This window comes from Jaculus jaculus, chromosome 1, assembly GCF_020740685.1.
Source record: "Jaculus jaculus isolate mJacJac1 chromosome 1, mJacJac1.mat.Y.cur, whole genome shotgun sequence".
Lineage (NCBI taxonomy): Eukaryota > Metazoa > Chordata > Mammalia > Rodentia > Dipodidae > Jaculus > Jaculus jaculus.
The window spans coordinates 44,799,192-44,815,381 of NC_059102.1; the positions used below are offsets into that span (position 1 = coordinate 44,799,192).

General features: G+C 41.6%; 1 pseudogene; it reads right to left on the reverse strand.

The window, feature by feature from the left end:
• Window positions 1-422: 422 nt before the first annotated feature.
• On the reverse strand, window positions 423-15,955 carry LOC101606641 (annotated as a pseudogene).
• Between the last annotated feature and the right edge of the window lie 235 nt (window positions 15,956-16,190).

The following is a 16,190-nucleotide window of genomic DNA, read 5'->3' on the forward strand; positions in this document are numbered from 1 at the left end:
AATTTCAAGGAATTTAATAGAATTCCCAGCAATAATTATTTTTTGAAATGTATGAAATTATAAAAGGGCTTAGAAAAAGTACTTGCTCTTGCTTTCTTCCTCTTTACCAAAAAAAAAAAAAAAAAAAAAAAAAAATCCAGGGCTGTAGAGATGGGTTAGTGGCTAAGGCACTTGCCTGTGAAGCCTAAGGACCTATGTTCAACTCTCCAGATCCCACATTAGCCAGACACACAATGGTGAGGCACACAGGTTCACACATGCACATTAGGTGACGGAAGCATCTGGAGTCCAATTTCAGTGGCTGAGGCCCTGGTATGCCAATTCTCTCTCTCTAAAATATATAAAATAAAATAAAAACATTTTTAAAAATCCAAATAATTTATCACAAGAAAAAAGGTAAGAAAGTTTCAGAAGCTGTAGTCTTAATCGACCTCAGAATCACTGTCCCTCTCCAGGGGCACAGAGCCCCTATTGAAGACAGCAGTACCTCTTCAGTGGGTTCCTCTTCCACGTCTCTCTTGATTGCTCCAGACTCAGAGACCTTCCACTCCAGCTCATCTCTAGTCAGGTTCATGCCACCCAACACCAGAAGACCAATGAACTGAGCCTTGGTATCACCTTCCAGGTAAACTCATATTGTAGGCAGATTCCTATCGGGATAATTGGATATACGCAGGTTGTCGAAATAGTTTTGATAAACTTCACATCGGGAAATTTCCTGGCAAGCCCACTGAAGTATTGGTTTATCAAGGCACAGAGAGGAATCGCTTGTTTGTAAAGATGCAAAACTACCCACAAGCCTTCCCGGCTTTGATAGCTTCTTGAACATAATCCTTTACTGATATCTCCAAAACCTCTCCAAGTTTATTCTTCAGTTGATTCGCTTTCAACTCAGCCAGTCTTTGCTGCCTGTACATTTCAATAGCCCGTTCATCCTCATCCTTCTCCAGCTCTTCTAAAGTCATATCTTCATACGTTTTTTACCACTGACTGCTGGAGGCTGTGCTGCCCCTCCTCCTCCAATTCTTTCTTTTCTAGTTCTTTCAGGCTTTCTTTTGGGAGCAGGATGCCCTTCCTGCATAACCTCTGCTCAGTGTATTCATTGGGGTCCTGTGTCTCCTTTCCTGTCGCTCAGCCCAGCCCGAATGTACCATCCCCGCCCTGCCCTTCAGCTCTCCTCTTTTCTTTACATTCTTTATCTAATTTACCGATAATTGGTGCTTTTTTGTTTTCCTCCAAATGATTTCCTAAATTCAACTCCTCTTAACTCCGCTGTTCCTCCTCTGCTCCAAGCTGCAATCACTTCTGCCTGTGATTTCCCGTAGCAGTTAGCTTCTTGTTACTGAGATAAAGCAACTGACTAGAAGCATATTATGGGAGGAAAGGGTCTAATTCAGGCTGACAATTTCATATCATGCCAGTGAAGGGCAACTGACTCACACCATTACACAGCCTCAGCACAGAGAGAACAGCAAGTGCCAGCTGCCTCTGGACACAGAGGGCTACACTGGCCTCCTCATGCTGGAGTCTAAGTGGGAAGTCTAAACAAAAACACGGAGGCCATGGGGAACATTTACATTCAAAGCACACACTGTCTTGCTTCTCTACCATCCCCTACCCCTTCATGTCAGCACCCAGAATAGTTTTTCTACAGTTTAGCTCCTATTGCTTTTTTGCCTAAAACCCCTGTGGCTTTGAATCGTGCTGAATATAACACGCAGCTCCTTCAGAGCCACACAAATCTGGTGACATCTGTCTCTCTGATTTTACCTCCCTTTACACCACCCTTTTCTCATCCTGCTCAGGCCACACTGATCTTGTGACATCTTGAATATGTGACATTTCTTCCCACAGACCTTTGTTCTTGCTGTTCCTCCTTGGAATAAACTTCCTGGCCTTGTCCTCTGGGCTCAGCTGAAGTGGCCCCTCTCACAGGGCCTTTCCCACGTAGCTGTCTTCCTCCAGGTAATAGTTATATGATTCTTCTTTATGTCATTGCTTCACTGTCAGGGAATATTTTATTATATACACTTAAAGTTTTTAATTAAATTTTATTTATTTATGACAGAGAGAGAGAATGGTCATGCCAGGGTCTTCAGCCACCATAAACGAACTCCAGATGCATGCACCACCTTGTGTATCTGGTTTATGTGGGCCCTGGGAATCCAACCCGGGTCCTTTGGCTTTGCAGAAAAGCTCCGCAACTGCTAAGCCATCTCTCCAGCCCATATAAGGTTTTTATATAACTTTCTGCCCATGCTAAAACATTAGCCTTCCGATTGAGATGGCACATGATCCAGAGGCCCCTGAGGTCTTCTGAGGATATGTGGTATAGAATTAGTTCTGAGGGAATATTGTTCCAGATCCCCAATTTCCATATGAAGTTAAATACCTATCCTTCCCCTGTTCCCCCATCACAATGGAGCTTCCTTGAGCTACATGCCCTCAAGTGTGGCTTATGAGTCATGCAAGTGTATGACAAGCAGGGTTATAACAAAGCCTGGGACTTGAAAGAGGCAATTAAATACAAAAGTTTTCATGAAAGTGCTGAGAAGTGACAGTTGAGTGCTCAGCGCTAAGTGTGACACCTCTTTGGCACCCTCCAGGACTTAGGAGACATTGTGGAAGGAATATAAGAATCAAAGGATGGAGAGGAGGGTTTCAGAACTCTGGATTTTGGACAAGAAGTGGCCATTATATTCATGACTCATGGAGGTCACCTGAACAAAACCTGCACACTACTGGGTCCATCAACATGCTGTCGTGGGTAATGGAGAAGGACCAAAAACCACATCAAAGAGAGGGTGTAGTTGGAAAAAAGAAGGGGTTCAGTGTCAGAAGGTTGGGGGGAAGAGAACAGAAGAAAGTTAATGGTAAGGGGTTATGATTAAAGTATGTGTGTATATGACAATTGTCAATAAAAAGTTTTAAAATAGATGTTTTGAGAAAGGAGATACTTTAATAAAATTTTTAAATATATATATATATATATTGGTTTTTCAAGGTAGGGTCTCACTCTGGTCCAGGCTGACCTGGAATTAACTATGTAGTCTCAGGGTGGCCTCGAACTAAATTATTATTTTTTAAACTATTGACATTGAACCTAGGGCCTCAATGATTGCTACATGTGTGCTCTGAGCTACACATCTAGGCCATAGTCTCTACTATTTTGGTTTAGAAAAATTAAAAGAAAGCCAACTATTTTTTACATGATCATTAAAGAGTATTTTTTTTTGGATTTTTTAAAATTAGTTATGGACAGACTTATTATGGAAACAACACATGTTGGTACCATCCCTTCCCTTATTCCTGCACCCTTTCCAGAGGGGCCCTCTTCATTGGGATCACAGGCCACTGGGTGGGGATGTGTGGGTCGTGCATTGTGGGAGCAGCAGTCATTTATGGGGGAAAGGCAATGTCTCTGTGCATAATGTCCCAACTTGTGGCTCTAATTCCCTGAGCCATGTTGGGTGTCTACTTCAGTGATGTGCTCTTAGGAGACTCTGGATCTCTGTTTTGGTAGGTGTTGAGTGTCTATCTCCTCAATGTCAATCTCCTTCACCCTTGTGCTGATATCAGGTTCACCAAAAAAGCAGCATTCTTGCTCATTCCCCAATTCTTCTGGGGTTTCAACTTTGACCAGGCTGAAGTGTTATGAGTAGTTATCTCCTTGGGTCCCATTACCATCTGAAAAGGAGAAGCAGATTCTCCACCAGAAAGTGAAGTAAGCACAAGTTAAATGGGATAACCACTATTGATTTAGAGAAAATTTAATGGGTGTAGTCCCTGTCTTAGCCCAACATTAGTGGGAGCTTGATATTGGAGAGTAAAATCATTGGCTGAATATGATTCTGACTCAGTTCCCAGTTCCAGATATGGGTTTCTTTTTATTGAGCGGATCTGTTAGCCAATCCTACAGCAGCTGTTTACCTACCATGGCTGTGTGGCACTATTGCACTTGTGTGAGCATCACATCAGGTGGGTTTTTGCTGAGTAGCTTAGACCCTGTGTTGCTCGGACAGATGTTGGCCACTTTCCCCCAGTAGCTCATGTAGTGCCTTCCAGCACTAGATGGGCTACCTATATGGGGTCTGGTTCTCTTCTGGATCCCAGCCAGGTTTCTCCATGTTCCATGCTGACAGCATATGGTGTCTTCAGCAGAAGGGTCTTACCATTAACTGCTGGTGGGTAAGCAAGTTCTTTGACGGAAGTCTGTCTTGTTTTGGGGGACCTTATAGGTCTCTCCAATCAATAGCTCTTCCTGCCTCCTGGTACTGGGAGTTATAGGCCAGAGCCAAGGGGAAAGAAAAAAAATTTAAGGTTAGTCTTCATTTCCATCTTCCTAGGACCCTTCTTTTCAGGTGCTCCTCACCCCCATGTTCCTGTTAAGAGTTCAACCTTTTAGTCTATCTTCAAGGATAAAGGTTTCTATGGTACCAGCTCATTTTGGGTTCAGTTTTTTTGATCCTCCCACATTCCCCCCCTCCCCCCAAGCCTTACTCTCCTTATTTTCCAGGCCTTGAGTTGCCTGTCAACAACTCAGGCTGATCCAGGTTAGGAACCACAGACGAGTGAGACCATGCAATGATTGTATTTCTGTGATTGTGTGAGTTCACTGAATTTGACCATTTTTCTATAAATGTCATTGTGTCATTTTTTTCTTACTGCAGAATAGAATTCCATCATGCAAATGTACCACAGCTTGGTTATCCATCCACCCAATGATGGCACCTGGGTTGATTCCAGGTCTTAGCTATTATGAATTGAGCAGTTATAAACATGGTTGAACAAAGATCTCTGTAGTGAAATGTGGGGCATTTAGGGTAAGTCTCCAGTAAGGTTATACAAATTAGTATTTGATTTTCTGAATATAACTTGGGAGGAGATCAAAGAATTAAGGTCCATTGAGGGGGGGGGAAACGTCTTCTATTTTCATCTAATTATTCAGATGAACTGGGTTTCTTCATGCTTGCATTTGTAAAAAGGCAAAACTGGAAATGAGAAATTGGTGCTGAATCCTGTCTTATTCTACCACTAGTTAATATTCACCTATGAATCTATATACTAACTAAAAAAGTTGTCCTATTAGGTCTCATGAAGGGAAGACTAAGAAAATTCTACTTTTATGTTTAAGTACTTAGTAAAATTAGTACTATAGCTGTTTTGAGCAATAATATTGCAATATCAGCTGTACTGTTAAGCAAATCCAGGTGAAAATTTAACAGTCAAAACTTTATAGTCACAAGAATAAAAATAACTGGTTTCTATTTACAAAAGTCTGTTTATTCAACATAAATATCAATAAGCCTTTCAAATATATAAATATACATGAATGAAATTCCATGGAAGAAATGGTCTGAAAGTTCAATTCAATTGGGCAAGGGGAAGAAATGAAGATTTGTGACTATTAGAAATGAACTTTGTATATATTTTCCATGGAGGTAATGGCCATATAATGGAAATAGAATTAAAAATATGGGCTGGACTTACAAAATGCTAGAAATCCAACTTCTAAGATTATAGCCAGAGGGAAAAATGTTATGAGGGATTTTCAAAGACTTTTCCATCTCGATAAGAACAAAAAGCCTTTATCAGCTACACTTTTATGTGATTATCTGGTGATTATTGCACATTCAACTCATAAGTTTAGCAACACGTGGTCCCAGTACTTTTACTTGCATGGGAACCATGCAATATGAGCCACACAGTGTTGAAATTCAGAAGATTATAAAAAGCTCTCAACAACATTGAAGGTGAGAAGGTTTCTTAAAAAAAAAAAAAAAAACATTTGGGCTGGAGCTATAGCTTAACAGTTAAGGTGCTGGCCTACTTATGAAGTCTAAGGATCCAGGTTCGATTCCCCAGGACTCACATAAACCAGGTGGTGCATATGGCTGGAGGCCCTGGCATGCTCATTCTCTCTCTCTCTTTCACTCTCTCTCCCCCTCTCTTTGCCTCTTTCTTTCAAATAAGTAGATAAAAATAAATTTATGTGTGTGTGTGTGAGTGTGTGTGTGTAGGCATATGTGCCAAAGTGCATTTGTGGAGGTCAGAGAACAACTTCAAAGTACCTGAGTTCCACCTTCTTTGAGACAGGGTCTCTTGCAAACAGCACTGCAGACTTCAAAAGAAATCAGTCTCTCTGACCTTCCACCTCCCATTGTTGCAGGCACACTGGGATCACAGACGCATACTCCACTCTGCCTCTGGCTTTATGTGAGCGCTGAGGAACTGGAACTGGCCTGCAGCCTTTGCAAGCAACCTTCTTTAACTAGGAAGGATTCTTTAGGGCAAGGGGGGCTCCTTTATGAGAATCCCACTCAGTGACCCATGCCTTCATCACAGAGAGAAAAGAGTCTCTTCTCTGCATATGACATAGGCTTATGAAATCAGGGTGAAAATGGCAATAATGGGTAAGAATTTATCTTATCTAATTACCATAGACTATCTTAGATTAGCTTCCCAAGCAAAAAAAAATATTAACTGTCCTAGATTCCCAAGCCAGTCAGCTCAAGGTATAGTTTGACACTTGTACTAAGTTCTTCTAGCAAAGAGCTACATTTACCATTTGTACAGTTTCCTCCTGAAAACTGCTTCCAGGAGGTACGAGTGGTGAATGCTGTGGGGCCCCACTTACTAGAGGCTGGTCAGATTACTGGGACATGGGCCATTGATCCCAGATTAGCTGATATCTTTTGCATGTCATTTGACTTTGTGGGCTTTGTGTCCTCTATTGTGGGCTGACAGGACGCCTAAACACCACCACCTTTTTAAGAATATGTCCTTTCTATTTTACATGTTCATACACACTATCCTCCCCTGACCCCACTCCCACTTCTTGCTGGCCCTCTTCCTCTCCTCAGTAGTCCCTACTTCTGCTTTCATATCACATATGTTTCATTACCCTTTCTTGTTTATCTTTTTCTGACCTTTAAACATCTCCCATTCACCTGTTTCATTGTCTCCTTTCTACTTAAAAAAAAAGATTCGACGTAGGGTCCCACTGTAGCCCAGGCTGGCTGGAATTCACTATGTAGTCTCAAGCTGGCCTCAAACTTCCAGCAATCCTCCTACCTCAACTTCCTGAGTGCTGGGATTCAAGGTGTGTGCCACCATGCCTGGTCCCTTTCTACTTTTCACACACACACACACACACACACACACACACACACACACAGTGTTTAAATTTAGAGTCTATATATGAGAGAAAACATGACTTATTTTAACCTCATTTTCTTCTTTATTCTATTTATGAGTTTCTAGGTTGATTCCGTGATTTGACTACAGCAAACAATGCGACAATAAACACGGATATGTAAGTATCTCTCTAGTATGCAGCAGTATAGCTGGGTCATGTGAGAGTTCTATTTTTAGGTTTTGAGGAACCTCCACTCTGATTTCCATAGTGGTTGTACTAGTTAACATTCCCACCATTTGTGTATAAAAATTCTACTTTCTCTAGGTGTGGTGGCACATGCCTTTAATCTCAGCACTTGAGAGGCAGAGGTAGGAGGATTGCCATGAGTTCAAGGCCACCCTGAGACTACATAGTGAATTCCAGATCAGCCTGGGCTACATGGAAAGCTCTACCTCAAAAAAAAAAAAAAAACAAAACTACTTTCTTCAAATTTTTACCAGTATTTGTTGTTTACTTTCTTGATAATAGGCATTTTGACAGGGGCAAGATGGAATCTCAATGTAGTTTTAATATGTATTCCTCTGTTTGTTAGAAATGTTGCAAACTTTAAAAAAGTTATTGGCTATTTATAATTCTTCCTTGAGAGCCATATATTCAGTTCATTAGACCATTTATTAATCAGATTATTTCTTGGAGCTTATTTTTATAGTTATCATAGATTCTAGATATTAATCCTTTGTCAGATGTATATAGTAGGCAGATACCATCTTCCATTCTGCAAGCTATCTCTTCACTATGCTAATAATTTCCTTTGCTGTGCAGAAACCATTTAATTTTGTACCATACAATTTGTAAATTTTGGGGATTGTTTTCTGAGTTATTGGAGTTCTTTTCAGAAAGTCTTTGCCTACTTCCATATCACGAAGTGTTTTGCATATGTTTTCTTCTGTAGTTTCAGGTATCACATTAATGTCTCTGGTCCATTTTGAATGGATTGTTTTAAAGGGTGAGAGATACGGATGCAATAAAATTCTTCTACACATGGGAATCCAGTTTTTCAGCACTATTTTTTGGAAGAGGCTTTTTGTTTTAACCTAATATGTATATTTCACAACTTTATCAAACAACAAGCAGCTCTAGGAGCTCAAAGGGTTTATATGGGTCCTGTATTTTGTTCAATTGCTTATGTGTCTGTTTAGGCAGGCATATGCCATTTTTGTTACCATGGCTTGGTGGTATAATTTAAACTATGCAATTTAGATGGATGCAACTCTAAGAATAGGCAGGATTTCACCCTCCTGTTCTACTCAAAACCCAACACCCAGGCTCTGCATGGGCCTATTAGAGGCAGGAAGCTCCTAATATACTCATATGAGGGTCTGAGGGCACTTGCTTAGCAGTTCACACATGCCAGCCAGTAAAGAACACAAAATGTACAGTACTGGCCCATTTTCTCTTTTTTTGTTTGGTTGTTTATTTTATTTATTTATTTGAGAGTTACAGACAGAGAGAGAAAGAGACAGAGAGAGAGGGTGGGGGGAATGGGCATACCAGAGTTTCCTGTCACTGCAAATGAACTCCAGATGCATGCACCCCCTTGTGCATCTGGCTAATGTGGGTCCTGGGGAATCAAGCCTCCAACCGGGGTCCTTAGGCTTCACAGGCAAGTGCTTAACTGCTAAGCCACGATTCTAGCCCCTAACCCATTTTCTAAGAAAGATTTGCATGATAAACTGGGCGTGGTGGCGAATGCCTTTAATCACAGCACTTGGGAGGCAGAGATAGGAGGATCAACATGAGTTTTAGGCCACCCTGAGACTACATAGTGAATTGCAGGTCAACCTGAGCAAGAGTGAAACTCTACCTTGAAAAACCAAAAGGAAAAAAATTGTGTGATATGAACGCATTGACTTTATTCAATATAAGAATATTGGGAAAGCACTGATCACAAGAACTTAAGAAACTTGAATTACATCTGGTGGCTCCAGGGCCTTGTATTTGAAATGAACTTTGTTGAACTGCAGAATGATGAAGCTATATCTGCAAAACCCAAGCTAGTTACTGAGGATGCATATGGCAAAACTGGCTGCTAACTTCCCCAGCATGGCTCTTACCCATGGTCAAACACTGAAGACTATAATTGGAATTCACAATGATGTCAAGACTACTGACCATTATTTGCTTCATCTGTTCAGTGCTGGTTTTACTACAAAAACTACAAGAACCAGACAGCTGAGATATCTTGTGCTCAGCACCAACAGCTACACCAAATCCTAAAAATGATGCAAACTTCCCCTGTGACATGGAGGAAGTTGTCAATAAGTTGATTCCAGAGACACTGGGGAAGACACAGCGTGGTCAGTCTGTTATTTTTTCTCTTCATGGTGTCTCATTAGAACTGCGAAGGTGCTGAAGAAAATTCCAAGCTTCGTGGTTATCGTAGTATCACTAGAAAAGCAACTAAGTCTGGGACAGTGTAATATCAAACTAGCTGACAGACATGAACCACCTCTCCAAGAAAGTGTTTAAATTCAGATTTTAATAGTGACCAATATAAAGTAATATTTGAGAAACGAAAGCAACCTGTCCATTGAATTGTGCCTTGGTGTTACATCCTCTGCCTGCTCCACACAATGGTATAGAAAACACTTCTGGGAAACTCAGATTTTTTATTGTCTTGAGGGCACCGCTGAAGATGTGACTCAACATTTCATGCACCATCTTCTTCATTGGGATCCTAAGGCAGAAATTGCTCTCAAATTTTACCATCAGGTCTAGTTCTATTTCTGAGCATTTTGATGAGTTTTAATTTCCTGGGGCTATAATAAACAAGTGTTACTCCATATTAACCATGTGGTCCACACTATCCAGTGTACTGAAGTTCATGGCAAACATTTTGGTGTCTAGTTATTGTACTAATAGCTTCAAATTTTTCTTCTCTCTAGCCTTATCTTTTTCCTACCCCACTTTTCTCATATATTGAATTAATCAGGACCCTTAGATGACAATGACAAAAAAAATACTCTACTTAATTGGGAGTAAAAGGCTATAATGATGACTTCTACATACAATCTAAGACCTGGGATAGTCTTAGACCAGTTTAGTCAGGGCTGGATCTGGGAAGTTCTGAAAACTCCTGTCACCTCAGTCTGCTCCTGTTTCCATCTCTGTCCTCTCTGGTTAGGCTGGTTATAGAACTTGGTCTCCCCACACTGTGGCTCTGGAGCAAGTCTGGTTCCGTAATGCTGACAGAAGCTCCAACGGTAGAAGAGCTTCTCTTGCATCAGAATCCAGACTTATTTTCCAAATTGAGTTTCTATGAGTGGATTGATCAAGCTTCTGTAAGCGATGGATGAAGTCCACAGATTAGCCACGCATGGGTACAAGTCTCTTCTAGGAACTTGTGATGAGATGATACTAATTCTATCTGTGACATAAATCCTTTTTCCAGAGGAACTGGGAAGAAATAAGTGTAAAGTGGAGGTGAGGCAGGAAAATTCCAAGCTCACACTATCCATCTAAGTCAGTTTTTATCTTTTAGACATAAGCAGGTACTCTGTCATAAGCTCCCTCATAACCTTTTAAGGATAGCATGGAGCTGGGCATGGTGGCTCATGTGTTCAAACCCAGCACTTGGGAGGCAGAGGTAGGAGGATTGCAGTGAGTGTGAGTTTGAGGCTACCCTGAGAGTACATAGTGAATTCCAGGTCAGCCTGAAGTAGAATGAGAGCCTACTTTGGCAAAAAAAGTGGGGGGGGGGATAACATGGACCATTAATAAACACAAGGGAAATGAAATTGTAATTTGATAGTTTCTGGGATTTTTTTTTTTTTTTGAGGTTGGGTCTTGCTCTAGCCCAGGCTGGCTGGAATTCACTCTGTAGTCTCAGGGTGGCCTTGAACTCATAGCAGTCCTCCTAACTCTGCCTCCCAAGTGCTGGGATTATAGGCATGCGCCACCACACCTGGCTAATTTGCCAGTTTCTTAGTGAGCATGCACAAGGGAATTGTGCACATGAGTCAAATATGTTATGCCTTTAGGCTAAGAGTAGAATCATCTGCCTGCTTAAATGCTAACAGGTTAACTGAGGAGCAGTTTAGAGACACACTGCAGGTTCTTGTTCCCTGGGCTCTCCTTGTCCATAGCTGTCCATACTGTTGTTCTGCTGTCCTACCCTTAATGGTTACAGCAATACCGCTCACTCCATGCATCTGGAGAAGTACCAACTAGACAGTTTGGAGAAGGGAGGGAAGCTGAACCTACTAAATATTTACAATGAAAGCAACAGATGATTTTTTTTTTCTTGAGAGAGAATGGGCACATCAGGACCTCTATAGCCACTGCAAACGAACTCCAAATGTATGTGCCATCTTATGCATCTGGCTTGTATGGGTACTGGGGAATCAAACCTGGGTCCTTAGGCTTGGCAGGCAAGCACCTTAACTGCTAAGCCATCTCACCAGCTCCGCAAAAGATGAGTTTTTAAACAAAATATTCTATTTCAACATTGCATTTATAACATAATAGCAACTGATATTACCTATACAAGACCTGAACAATATTGGGCCCATCTGTTCATATTTTGTCATAGATAATGGAGGAAGTCAAAAGAACAAGTCATGAAAATAGAAGATGGTGTTTTGCCTCAAGAACAAGAAGGTAACTGCTATAGAAAACTGGTACCAGAGGTAGGGTCATTGCGACAATGAACCTGACCATGTGAATTTTGATTATTTGGAACTAGTTTGTGGGAGTAATTTGGAAGGATTTGGAACATTGGAATAGAGTAACATCGATGGACCAATCCATTGATGGACCGTATATAAATGTAGAAATCTGTAGACTCTGAAGGCTCAGCTTATGAAGTTTAGAATGGAAAAAGGGACTTTGCCAGGAACTGGGTATAGTAGTTTGAATCTTTGTCCACCAATAGACTTGGTTGTTTTATTAAAACTTGGATTTCCAGCTGCCTGACTGGAAGAGGTGTCATGGGGGAAGATCTGATTCCAGCCTAAAGGTATGAAGAGAGGTCTGAACTCTACCTGGGTCTCTGGTGCTGGATTCCTGTTTCCTGCTGTTTGCTGTTCATTTGTGCTTGCTTATGGTGCTGGCTGTTTTCATGGTGGTGTCTGTCTGCTTGGATTTATGAATGGGAGCCATCTTCTTTAGCCATTGATTGAACATTCCTTGGATCTGTAAACTGAAATAAACTCTTCCTTCCATGAACTGTGTCTGTTTAGAAGTTCATCCTAGCAACATGGTAGTTACCCCAGAGCTGACTACAACACTGGGCTAGAGGCAGTTCATGTGCTGTTCTGACTGTGTCCTGAGATCTTGAACAAAGTTGAATTTAGAAGTAATGGACTGGTATGATTAGAGGATGAAAACATAAAGCAGAGGATGTGGTGAAAAATGTGAAATTGTGCACAGGGAAAATGTGAGCAGGGTTTGGTCCCAGGTAGAGAGACTGTTTCAGCTGCCATTGTTTAAGAGATGATCACCACTGAGGACTGACTGGCTGCTCTGCAATAAGAGGACAATAGAAGTGTTGCTTCTTCTGAAAGGAAAGGGCTAAAGGAAGAATGCTAAAGGAATTTTCTGCTTCTCAAAGTCACTCTTATTTATTCCTGGCTTAATAAATTTGGTAACCCACCTGGTACAGTTTTGGAAGTATAACAAATATACGGCAGAGGTGTGAGGAGGTGCACGTGGTTCTGGATATGGCCACGGGGCGAGGTGGGGCGGGCTGCAATGCTTGCACAGAAGCCCTGTGAGACCATGACATGGAGCTGTGTATCCTAACCATGGGTTGCAGTGGAGATTTCAGGGTTTTGGAAATGCCAGGACTGAGGGGAGGCTTCCAGGGGGAAAGCTGGTCAGGGACAGAATGTGGTAACTTGAATGTAAGTTTCCCCCATAGCCTTAAGTTATCCATCATAGAACCCTTCATGAGGATGGAGCAGGATAAGACACCTCTTCACCTCCTTCCTGCCTGCCTCCTGCTTGCTGCTCTCTGAACCTTTGAGGCAAGTAACGGAATCTTTTAGGAAAGAGCTGCACAGTTCCTTGAAGTCCAGTACTTTTTTAAGGACGAGGGGCATGATGAGTGCGCTAGCTCTGGGCCTCTGTGGAACACAAGGAAGCATGATTGTCTACCCAGAAAGAAGGTCAGCTCGGAACAGTTTCTAATCCCAAAATGGTTCCCTAGAGTCACGTGTTGTGGGAGAGAATAGGAAAAGCCTGTGGCAGGCAAGTCAGCGGTATGTCTATCTGCCTGGCCTTCATACTAAATTGAAGCTTCCTTTACTAAAGGTTTAGTCCTTAGTGGTCTTCCCTCTTTGCCCTCATCATAGTAACGAGATTCAATATCTGAAGTGGATCTTCAATAAGTTATTAATGTTTTGTCCAAAATTAAGAGACCGATAAACACTTTTGAGAATAGCTTTTCTTCTAACCTCCTTGTATGCTCACAGTAGAAGATATGGGACAAAGTATTATAGAAAACAATGATTTTAAAGAGTTAAATATTAGCAAAAATAACAGTTCACAGGCACAAAAAGAAAGCAAAATATTCAAGTCTTTCAAATGGGAAAAATTTTGAAAGGTTAAGCAAAATAGGCAAGGACAAGAGCTGAAGTATAAGGGAGCCAGGACTCTCTGGAACAGCAAGACAGCAAAACATGAGCCACTGAAGGAAGCTGAGAGACAATTCTCTTCCTTTCTCCAGACAACTTTAGGACAAGTTTATTACAAAAGCCTAGACTAACATCTGGGCCTTTAAGTTTTGGCTTAAATCATTGTGAGGTCTGAAAATTATTATCCGAAAACAAAAGCCAAAGATTGTCTGTATGACAAGGAACGACCTTTTTCTCAGTGAAAGCTTACTCTTTCTTGGAACTCAACGTGAGTAGGTGCCAGCACTGTTATTCTGTCTAACTGACCTTTTCTCCTGGTATGTTTAAGTCACCAGGTCACATGTCTTTACAGAATTCACCTTGTTTTGATTTTTTGGAGAGTTAACTGTTTTCAATCAACTTTCTTCTTATCCACTGCTTGTTTTGTTTTTCTTTAATTGTTGTTCTGAAGGCACCCAAAATTGAGCCATCAATTGTGACAGCAAACGTCATTAAAAGCAGAGCCAAAGGAAACTAAACCCAAAACCTTGGTGTTATTAGGAAAAGTCTCTCCCTGAGATGCCTGCATATTGGAACAGACTTCCTTCCAATCTGTCTACCAAGTCCATACTCCCACATCACAAGGGAAGCAGATATACAGAGAGAGGCACAGATAACAGACCATGTGCCTGGGAAACTGGCAGGAAGGACTATGCCAGCCTGGTGCTAGGTGCCTTTCCTGGCCCTGGGTGTCCCTTGTGTCCCTCCAACAAACCCATTTTTAGCCTTAAGATCATGGTAATGGTCCTAGATAAAGACCTGGGCTCTTTATTGTCATAGGGGTCCTTTATTGTGGTCTGTGTGTGATAGTTTACATCTTTGCTAGCCTTTCTAGTTTTATGTGTTTACTTACCTACTTAAGGTACTCAATTTTGCTTTCATTTAATCAGGATGGAATACATTTGGCTTAATCCATGGTGAAATATCACAGCAAGCCAAAAAGTAAACTGTAAATGTTTGGGGAGATAGGAAAGATTATCTTTGGTTATAACTCTGAATTATGCCTCTAGTCACAAATTATGAAGGAAATTTCCAAACAGCTTTTAAAAAATTGCTTGTTTAAGTCACTTTTATAACAGCAGCACATTCCAATATCTTAACTCTTGAAATCTTAGCTCTGAGAAAATGATGCTGTCTCATTCCATTCTCATTTTACAGATGTGGAAATCATGTTTCAGAGAGGTCAAGTGTCCATTTAGACTACTTGGTTAAGGAAAGTTTACTTTAAGCCAATGACTCTGACCCTGGCCTTGACATCACATAAGAAACAGATATTTCTATGCTTCTTTTTGGTGGTGGGTATTTTCCTAATTTCTTGGGGCAGAGGCCCCTTCTCTGATGCAAAACTCTAGGGACAAATGAAAGTCTATATGACAGCCCAGAACTCACTTCATATGCAGCCTGAAAGTGTATTTGGGAGTAGATGTGAAGTCCAGTCCAAAGGTGTGGAGACAGAAGTTTGAACTCCAGGGTTCATGTTTGCTGGCAGTGCTGACTGTTTGGTGGTGTTTCTCTGCTGTTGATTTATGGAAATGAGCCAGCATCTTCCACCATTGATGGCATACCCCTGGAATTTGTAAGCCTGAAGTCCTTCCCCCATAAGCTGTGTCTGGTTGGATGTTTGTCATGTCAATGAGGAGCAGACTACACTACCGTTCTGACTTGAATATCTGCTTAGCCTTTTGATTTGCTGATATACCTGGTGTGTCTGAACCCTGGGGAGATATTAGAACCAGGTTGGGGAGACAGAAGAAAATCACTCAATGCTCCAGTCTCTAAAGGCACAGAAAGTCAGTTCTTCCTGTGCCCATCTCCACAGAAGAGATGACAGGAACAGGGGATGCAGTCACCATGAAAAATGCAGAGGGACTTACTTCAGAGAAAGGAGGCATGTGGTCACAGCTGGTGTAGGAGATGGAATTTTGAAAGGGGCTCCTCATGCTCTGGGAGTTGTCTGCGGCTGAATAACTGTCCAGAGTGGTTCTGTGTGTTTTCCATTTGTCCATTGCTAACACGAAGTATGGGTTCAGAAGACCTTGTCATAGCAGCTACCTTCAGAGAGGCTGTCCTGTGGGGACTTTTCACCTCCTTTCTCCAAATCAAACACTGGAGCAGTGAGTACAGGGAAGTCAAAGGAGTCCATCCTGTCACTGTATGCTGCATGCCAACCAGAGCCCCTAGAGCAGCCTGTGGTGGGTTACGGGGCTGAAGGAAGAAACACTGTTAAACTGAACATGGGCTGGAAGATGGAGATTTTAAAACAAATAAGGTTAAGCTGGGTATCATGGTGCCCAGAAAGTAGTTTCTTGGGAGGCTGGGGCAGGAATATTGAAGCAAGGTCTAGTCTGGCTTGGGATATGCAGTGTGTTCAAAGCCAC